At 47.0% G+C, this 10,178-nt stretch overlaps 1 protein-coding gene across 1 annotated transcript in view; it reads right to left on the bottom strand.

Moving 5' to 3' along the window:
• The window catches only part of GPRC5A (G protein-coupled receptor class C group 5 member A), an 18,483-nt gene extending 8,555 nt beyond the window's left edge, over positions 1-9,928 (bottom strand). The window contains exon 1 of the mRNA XM_032391768.1: positions 9,875-9,928. The gene's annotated coding sequence lies outside the window, so the exon portion shown is untranslated. The remainder of the gene's footprint in view (positions 1-9,874) is intronic.
• Between the last annotated feature and the right edge of the window lie 250 nt (positions 9,929-10,178).

Raw genomic sequence — 10,178 nt, 5'->3', positions numbered from 1 at the left:
CCCCCCCCCCCCCCCGGCCAGTGGTTCCTTCCCCACCCCTCAAGGTAGTACTGTCCCTTGACGAGCAGTCATCAGCATCACCCGGGAACTCTGAAGGACTTCGGGCTTGAGGACTCTAAGTCTTGACAGAGATCGATGAGGTGTTTGTCTAAAAGATGGTTGTGGTGCTGGCCAGAGGAACAGTGAGCCAGAACCTCCCGCCCCCAACGTGAACCTCCGGGCCGCTCCCTTCTGGTGTAGGCGGGGTTGTGTCTCGGGCCTCCTGGCATCCGCAGACCAGGGTCCGATGAGAGCAATGGGCCACGGGTGTGGAGAGGGGAGAAAACCGATTTCCCTCAATTTCACCTCCACCTCCCACCCCAATCATACACGGGAGATGGGGAAACAGACACTGAAGTGCCTTAGAACATTGTTTTTAGGGGCGCCTGGGTGGCTCAGTTGGTTGGGCGCTTGCCTTGGGCTCTAGTCATGATCTCGGGGTCCTGGGATCGAGCCCCAAGTCTGGCTCCCTGCTCAGCAGGGAACCTGCTTCTCCCTCTGCCTCTCCGCGCCACCCCCCTCCCCTGCTCCGCTTGCTCTCTCACTCTCTCCCTCTTAATAAATAAAATATTTTTTTTAAACCCACCGTTTTTCAAGAAATGTTGACATTTTCAAGCATACTCGCAAAGCCCATGGGCTCATCACTTGGTTTCAGAAATTACCAATATATGGCCAATTCTGCTTCATTGCCATCCCTACCCCACTTACTAGATTATTTTTAGGCAAACACCTGACATCATATCATTTTATGCACAAACACTTCAGTGTGTATCTCTAAAAGATAAAACTCCTTTTTAACTTAACCGCACTTCAAAAGTTAAGAATAACCCTATAATATCAAATATCCACTTAGGGTTCATATTTCCCAATTCTCTCACTAATGTCTTTTTAAATTTTTTCTTAGTAAATACGCTTTTATCTGAGTGACTAATTTTGTCGGAATTATCCTTACTTCACCTCTGTTAGCCCTCCTCCACCTCTTCCTCCAGCATGACAGGCATTGTGCAATGGGTCTAAAATGTCCCAAGTACTCTGAATTTGGTCAGAGGAAAATAAAACTCACCGGACTCATTAACAAGCAGCTCTGTACAGAGAAGGCCCTGTGTCACCCAGGGAGTGGTCCAGATGAGGAAAGGAGATAGGGAAGACGGCTAGGGGAAAGGACAGGGTTCTGAGAAGCTAAAAAGGACTGCTAGAAAGCGAGGTTTGAGGGAAAAAGGGAAGCAATCAGCATTTGGGAATATGAACTGCCAGGAGCTAGCAAAACAGCCTTAGAGAAGAACATAAGGGCTGGAGCAAGAAAGAGAAAATGGAATGCAACCCTTTGGCCATCATTTGTAACCAAAGTCAAGGACAGAGAGACCCAGGGTCCGGCCAAGAAAAGACTAGCTCCTACGAAGACCAAATGGGGGCTGAAAGAAGCAATTTACTCTCGGGCTGCTCTGAATGGGGAGGGAAAGTCTCAACACTAACTCACTCTCGGCACAGATCAGGCATGCTCTTACGGCTCTACCCTCTTAACCGGCACAAGCACCTTATGCCGAAGCTCATGTCGTCATTATTCCTGCCTCCACCTGCAGCAACTGAGGCACAAGTCAGCTGACTCACCAAAGTCCCGCAGCAAGGAAATGGCAGGGCCAGGATTCAAACCGGAATTCTAACTCCAAAGTTACACCGAGCAGCCCTTTGTCTGGTAAGAACTTTAGAGCCGGGAGGGACCTGGCCTCAGAAATGGAGGTGACTACATCGGCCCTCAGGCGCCGCACGAGGCTTTGAGCATGGGCGAAATCCACTGAGGCACAAAGCCAACCCTTGTGAGCTGCTCCAGGTGTTCGAATTATGCATAGCCTCAGATTCCTACACGGGACCAAAATGACTGTCCCCCAGACCCGCTGCAGGAGGCAGGGCCGGAAAGGAGGTCTTGTGAGAGAAGATGAGATGGGCCAGGAGGCATCACAGGGGTCTCCCCATTTGTGAACTCGGGGCAGAGGCACTAAAAGCCAACTTCAGATCCATCTCTGAGTTGGGACATGGCCCGAGAAATCCCTATCCCACATTACCAGACCCAACACGCAGGTCCTATGGATTCCATCTCTTCAGTATCTCGAATATTCCACTTCTCCCAAAGGCCATCCACCTCACCTGGACCACTTCAGAAGACCCATCTCCCTCTCTGGGCTTGTCCTCTTTGAGCCACTCTTTGCGGCCAGGGGAGGAAGAGCCACAATCCTGCACAAAGGCAGAAGGCTCTACATCCTCGGCCCCCGCTGGCCCTCTTGCACTTCCCACCATCGCGCTCCTCACACAGCCCTGCAATGCCTATTGGCACTAAGTCTGTGTCTTCCTCTGGATTCAAAGGCTCTGAGAAGGTGGGGACTGAGTTGTTAAGTATCTCTCCCCAGTCTCTGGACTAGCACCTGACACGTGGTAAAAGCCTAACCAGGATGGATGAGTGTGTGCAGGGATAGGAGTGGAATCTGGTGGGAGAGGAGGGGCTGCTCATGAGATGCGGTAGCGTTGGATGGGGCGTACCTGGTTTCCTCATTAGCTCCCTGTTTGCTGTCCTGAGTTCTAACCTCCCTTTCTCCTATCCTCCTCCTCCTGTGGGCTGTCTAAAACACACTCTGGGTCTGAGGCTAGGGGCTTTGGGCCAGGTGTGGAACCATGTTCCCATCTAAATGACTCCAGGGATCTCCTCAGACAGCATGAATCCTGAGATTTCCCAGTAAGCAGAGACGGATTTACTAGAAGCCAGTCCTCCATTGCCACCCAACTCCCTGATGACTAAACCCTGCACTTTGGAGGAACATGGTACAGTTTTAGTGTGTGTAGCCTCTGACCTAGGATGTGAGGAAAGGACTTTTCATTAGTCATAAGGGTGAGACCCCCTTCACTTATTACAGCTGCTAACTAAGCTAACCAGCCACTGTCCAGTAACCCAACAACACCTACAACCGAGGCCTTCAAGTCACCTGCCCTGTCCTAAGCCCTTCTGGAATGAGTCAGGGCATGAAAAGAAAAATTACAAAGAAAAAGGACAGGTAAAAGGCAGAAAAAAAGGAAGAAGAAGCACAAGAGGAGGAGAGGATAGGGGAGGAAGAAAGGCAGGAGTCACTTTCTGGGCTCAAGTCCAAGCCCTGTCTTTATCCTACCCCTTTAGAAAGAAGAGGTTTCAATCGCGTCAGGTATGGACACTATCTCCTGGAACCTCCCTCCTCTCCTCTGTAAAATGAGGGTGCGGTGCTGAACTAGAGGGTGCGAGCCCACGTCCAGCCTCACTGTTCATCCCTCTAGGAAGCTCCTTTTAGACAACTGCCAAATCTTGCTCCCTCCCCCTCATTCTTCTTGCCCCACCTCCCGTCATTAAAAGAACATGTCCTGCCAACTCCTAACCAAACCCCAAAACAGGGCTGGAGGTGACTCAGGGTCTGAGTGCAGGCCAAGGAGAGCGCCACCCGGCGAAGGCGCACCTGCAGGACAAAGCCACCGGGTAGTGGAGCAATGCTGACCCTAGACCTGGACAGACGCTCTTGACAGACGTAGGGCGCTGACTGCTGTGCAAGCACAAACGCCAGCACTGATGAGTCCTCCAGCTTCCCCGAGACTCCTCTCTTCTCCCCAGGGGGGTGGGATGCTGAAGCCTAGACCTGGAAGGTTGCGCAGCCGGCCGACGTGCAGCGCCCGGGCCCCGCCCAGCCCCGCCCCTCTAGGCCCCGCCCCGCCCGTCCCAGCCCAGCCCCGCCCCAGAGTATCTGAGCATGAATAACCTGGGGCCCCAGCCTTGCCAAAGCCAATCTTATCTTCCTCCTATGAGACAGATCTCATTCTATCATCTGAAAATGAAGAGGACAATACCTACCTGTTAGCACTGCCTGGGGAATAATACCAAATAACTTCAGATTGCTGAAGCTGAGTCTTCACATACCCCAGCCAGGCAAATGTGTGATTTTCTAGCATTTCAGTTTTCTCCCTCCTCTTGAATCGCCCCATTCGATATATTGTAATAGTCACAATATAATTATGAGTAAAAATAGTCAGGACTAGTGTCACATACCGAGTTCCCCGGAGCCAGGCACAATGCTGAGTGGTTATGTATTTATAGGTATTCTCTCACGTACATGTTTTTACATCTTTTATCTATCTCATTTACTATTCCTACAACCCATTTTACAGGTGAGAAGACTTGACTCTTAGCAGTTATACGTCCAGGGGTGCCTGGGTGTTGCAGTAGGTTGAGTGTGGGACTCTTGGTTTTGGCTCGGGTTGTGATCTCAGGGTCATGGGATGGAGCCCAGCAGTGATCTCAGGGTGGTGGGATCAAGCCCCAGGCCCATCTTGGGCTCTGAGTCTGCTTAAAAGATTCTCTCTCCCTCTGCCCTTCCCCCTGGCATGCTCTCTCTCAAATAAATTTTTAAAAAGAAAGAAAAAGAAATTACATGTTCAGTGTCACATACCTGGGAAGACTATCCCTTTACAAATGGTCTTAATCATAATGTAATTTTTCATTTCATCTTGAAATCACTGTTAGGAACTCTGAAGCTTTTCTCCATGACTCCAGCCTCTCTCCACTTAAACCGGCTCTGAGAAGTCTCCACAGCGAGCGATCGTACACTCAATCAACAAACATTTAAGTACCTACTTTGTGTCAGGCACTGTGTTAAGTGTATGAGTCACACGGATCAAAAGTGGGGCTGCTGCCCCTGGGAGGACCAATAGGGTCCCCCTGACATACAAATAAGGGGGCACAGGGTGGCCAGGGAATGCTGAGGGCACATGGAAAACAGTGAGTCATTCCAACTAATGGGTCTTTTTTTTAACGCTATAGAGACCAAGGAGGTGAGTCCTGAAAGATGTGCAGCAAATAGTGGGAGATTTTTAGGAAGGCAGAAGAGACAGGGCTTGGGGAATGAAAGAGTCCAGGTTAATTCTCAGATTTCTGGCGTAGGCAACTGAATGGAACTTAGAAATACAGGCTGCTGAGGACCGATGCCAAATGGAGCTGTGCTCAATCTAAGATGAATATGGGCCATGCAACTGGCGGCATCCAGAAATGACAAGCACGAAATCCTCCTGAGAGCTTGCTCTGGGCTACACACTGCTTCATTTAATTCCCACAACAACCCATTAGTATGCCCCTTTTTGGAAGTTGAGGCACAGAGAAATTAAATAACTTGCCTGAGATTTCATGGCACTTAGAAGCCAGGCTCTAGGACCCCAGGTTGTGCTGACCCCCTCTGCACTTGGACATGCGAGTCCAAGGCTCCGGAGAGGTGTGGGCTGTACACACCGGGTGGGTCTAGAGGAGGCATCTGAAGCCTTGAGAGGAAAACCAGATCACACAGGGAGCAAGTACAGTGAGAAGGGGGCCAAGGGCAGGACCATGACCATCTCATCAATGCAGGAGTCAGCGAAAGGTGTTTAAAAAAATGATCAGGGGTTGCTAATAATAATAATAATAATAATAATAATAATAATAAGCCTGAGTGGTTTCCCAGAAGCCAAGGAGCAGTTTCAAAAAATAAATAAATAAAAATAAAAGAGCAGTCAACAGAGTTAAATGCTTAAGGAAGGGAACAAAGAAGGGAAGGGATCTTTGGATTAACATATTAGCTCCTTTTTAGGTTATAACAGATTCAGTCCCAATTTGAGCTTCATGACTTTTCTCCAATGGGTCCTCCCACCCCTCTCTTCCTGCCTTCCTAACTCCCCCTCTCTCCACCTCCACGCAAGGCAAGCCGATCTTCCAAGAGTATTCCTATCCAGAAGGGAATTGGGCTCATCCAAGGTCTTGTGATAAAGTCATGCTCTTTGCCTCTGCATGTGCATTGTTCTCCCAGCCAGAAAGACCCTTTCCCTCCTAGTCACAATCCATTTACCATACTGCTTCAAAACTTAGCCCAAAACTTAACTCTATCTTGAGGTTTTTAAAAATTATTAGTCCCATCTCATTCTAACTTTGTAGGTCTCTTCATTATTTCTTAGCGCTCAAGTTTTTCCATATATATGTTTTATATTATATATTAATATCAATGTTGACTCAACCATCAGATAACAAGCTTCTTAAGGTAACAGAGCAAATTTTCTGTTTGTTGGTATCCTCCTCAATAGGCGCTCTGCTCTGCACAGTGGTTTTGGACTAAGACTGACCACTGAATATTTACTCAGAGTTAAGTTATTTATTATCAAGTGTGAGGAATGGGGAGGAAGAATTTTTGAAGATGAGTATGTACTGATGCTTATCCTCATATCTAGGCTGAGTTCTAAGACAAGGGTGGAGTCCCACAGGAATTTCTCTGCCCTCGATGAAGGATTAGTTATAAATGGAAAGTGTCTACAGGGAAATCTCCAGGATCCCCTGTTCTGAGTAGTCATCCTAATTCTGATGACATAAAAGTGATTATGGCAACAGCTTATGAATAACATCTGAATAACATCAGTGAATTGAGTTTCTTTGTAGTAACTGAGAGAAAAAAAAATTACCGAACCTCTTTAGACAGATCTAAACAAGAGTAACTACGGTGCTTATCCCAGTCTCTTCACTTTCGGGTAGTTCCCTGGGATCCTTACATACCATCTTCCTCCATTCTAAACAGAGCACATGGAGTTTACATTATTGTAAAATAAACTGCTGGAACATAAAATAAAATACTGGAAATCTTTTTAAAGCACGAAAGAAAATAAGATTTTGAGTGAAACTTCCAAACCTTTTAGGCCCAAGATTTTAAGAAATAAAATTTCCAGAAAATAGGTGGATAAAGTCCTCTACTGGTATACCAGCTCACAACTCCCAAAGATACCTTCTTTAAGATTTTATTTATTTGAAAGAGAGAGCACATGAGAGGGGTGAGGGGCAGAGGGAGAAGCAGACTCCCCGCCGGGCAGGGACCCTGTTGCGGGGCTTGATCCCAGGACTCCAGGATCATGACCTGAGCGGAAGGCAGATGCTTAACTGACTGAGCCACCCAGGCACCCCTTAAATATATTAATATATAAAGGGAACATATTAATGTTCAATCCAACAAGTCCCAAACTAAACTTATCATCTCTCCTTACAAGCCTGTGTTTTAAGCCCTGAGAATAGCACAACCAACCACTCGGCACCCTAGTAGATACAGGCTACCTAGTATGGGAAAGGACGGAGAGAGCAGAACATGTGGCCAAAAATTATTTGGCAATAGCAAGCAACAATTATTACAATAAATGTAAATGGTAACTTCTTCATTTTGAAAAAAAGACTAAATTAAACTATAATATACTTATAAGAACATCACCTAAAACAACAGGATTCAGAAACGGTTGAAAGTTGGGATGCCTGGGTGGCTCAGTTAAGGTTAAGTGTCCAACTCTTGATTTCAGCTCAAGTCAAGATCTCAGGGTTGTTGAGATCAACCCCATGACAGGTTCTTCCCTGGGTGTGGAGCCTGCTTAAGATTCTCTTTCCCCATCTCCCTCTGCCCCTCCTCCCTCTCTCTAAAAACAAAACAAAACAAAAAAAAAAACATTGAAAGCAAAAGAAAAAAATGTAAATAAATGCAAAAATAAGTAATAATAACAGTGTTTATTTATCAGGTATTATGTATCAAGTACAAAATTAAATAGCTTGCTGAAGATAAGGAAATTAAGAGCTGAGATATTAATATCACACAAAGTTTAATGCAAAAAGATATTATATGGACCAAAAACTTGCTTTATAATAATTAGGGATACTCCACATTTAAGATACAACTGTTATAAACTTTTATGCACTAAGTAACATAGCACCAAAACACATAAAACAAAAACTACCAGAAATACAAGGAGAAATCAAAAGAAATACAATAGTTATAGGAGACTTTAATATTCTTTATCAGTCCTCAGCAGATGAAAAAGACAAAGGAATAATAATATGGTAAATTTTTATAAATGTTCTATGGATACCTTACTTGAAATATTCTCTAAGTTCATATGTTCTCTATGCTCATATCCATTGTTCATATGTTTATATCTCCATTGTTAATCATATAATGCAGATCTTCTATATCTGTGACCAGCAAACATTTTCTGTAGAGGGCCAACTAATAAGTAGCTTAGGCTGTGCAGGCCATATGTTTGTAGCTGAAAGCCATAGATAACCCATAGACAAATGAGCATGGCTGTGTTCCAACAAAACTATTTACAAAAAGAGGCTGTGAGATGTTTGGCCATGGACCTAGTTTATCAATCCCTGCTCTATATGATTGCTTCTGTTGAAGTGGTTGTGGAACATTTACAAAAACAGTATGTTTTAGACCACACACACTGAAATCCTAAAATAAGAAATATACAGACCACATACTCTGGCCACAAGGCAATAATATAGAAATAAAAATAGAAACAAACACACCAAACTACTCAGAAAATCCGAGACCCCTCAAGTGAAAATACTATTCAATTCATTGTTTTTTAAGGTCCTAATATACCAACACATCATTTCCTCACCATTTTCTCAGCTCAATCTGGATATTTAAACAGAAGTGGACCTGAAGACAAACTTCCAAAATGAGCAGAATGAAGTCACAGTCAAAATCCAATTTTCACTAAGGATACAGAAGGGCTAGAATCTCAGCCATGGAAAGGAGCTGGGGGCCTTCCCAAGACCCCTTCAGAGGAACTCAAGGCCCAGGCCCTGGCTGTCTCATGGCTACACGGTGCAGCAGAGCCTGGCTGAGAAATCACTCTTCCAGACTCAAGACTGAGAGCACTTCCCAGGAAGTGCTTCCCAGGAGCATTCTGCTCCTTTCTATCTGCCCTGTGAGCCCATATCTCACCATACCCTCAGAGGGACCTTTCTGTTTCCCAGGTAACGCTTCTGCTGACCCTTCCTTTCTGTCATTCTTCCCTCTCCTAGTAATAACAGCCAGCACACAGACCTGGAGGGTGGACTTCTGACCCCCATTCTCACCCCTCCCGTGGGCCCCAGCCCATTCTATCTGAAGTGGTTCAGGTATTCCCCTTCAGGAAGGAGCCCAAAGTGGTGGCTGATTCAACAGAACCCTTCAACAGGTGTGGCCTCTGAGGAGAAGTTGGGAACCAAAAATCTTTCAAATTCCTTGATTCTGATTCTTGATTCCCCTATGACTAGCCCTTCCTTCCCTGTGGATGTTTAAGGGAGCACTTTGGACAGCCTTGAGGCCATACCTGGGTCCTATCTAGTTGTTGCCAGAAGGTGGGCTGTTATTGAATATTCAACTTCCATCTGCCCCGAGGTTCCTGAGCAACTCAAAGGACAGCCAGGGAGGGAATGCTGTGCTGCTGACAGCCTCACACATCGAGAAAAGCGATGGCTTCTACAAGCTACTTCCCAAAATTCAGAAGCCAGCACTTGTTGTGGAAGGACAAAATAAATCAAAACTTTTCAGTACCTGAGTGAAGTAGCAATTGTCACCATCTCCCTCCTCCTACCTCCCCCTACCCCCAATCCCCAACCATCCCATTCCCAGTCCCTTGCTCTAAAATTTTCCTCCTTCTTTTTTCTTGCCCTAGTATGATCCCCAAACTGCTCACCTGCCCAGCCAGGATTCCACCTGCTAAAAGTTCCTACAACGTGTCTGAGCACAAACTATTATCCTGACTCTCTTTTTGCTCTCCGCCTCTGAGCCCGGGGAAGCTCGTAGGGGGGGCGGAAATCTGAGTTGAGTTAAACTAGAGAAATTCCTTTCTTGGGATTTTTTGCCTCATAGCCAGCTGTAGTCCATTACCAGGGAGTCCTCTTTTCTTGTATCCCACCCCACCCAGCGCCGCACTCCACCCCCCCCCCCCCCCCCCATTTAAATCTGGAGGGGCCGAGACCGCCCCGGGCGGCGTGCGCCTCACTTACCCTTAAGCCCTGGCTTTGGCGCGTGAACTTGAGCTGCTCGCTTCCCGCGCGTGGGAGGCAGCACTGGAGCCCCTCGGCGCTGGGGAAGCCAGCAGGCGCTATCCCGCCCTCGCGGCGCCGAGCGGTTATAAAGGCAGCTGTCGCCGGAGGGAGGGAGCAAGCGAGGGGGTGAGCAGAGGGACAAGGGGCGGGAGAGGGTCAGGGGGAGGGGACACGCCTATTCCAGTTCCGCGGCACTGCATGCTGTTATGAAAATAAAGTCCCGGTGCCAGGGAATGAACCCAAAGCCGCCTGACGTCAGCGG

This window comes from Phoca vitulina, unplaced genomic scaffold (assembly GCF_004348235.1).
Source record: "Phoca vitulina isolate PV1807 unplaced genomic scaffold, GSC_HSeal_1.0 scaffold64, whole genome shotgun sequence".
In the NCBI taxonomy this organism is placed as follows: domain Eukaryota; kingdom Metazoa; phylum Chordata; class Mammalia; order Carnivora; family Phocidae; genus Phoca; species Phoca vitulina.
The sequence above is the reverse complement of the archived record's forward strand: the minus strand, read 5'-3'. Positions and strand labels throughout refer to the sequence as shown.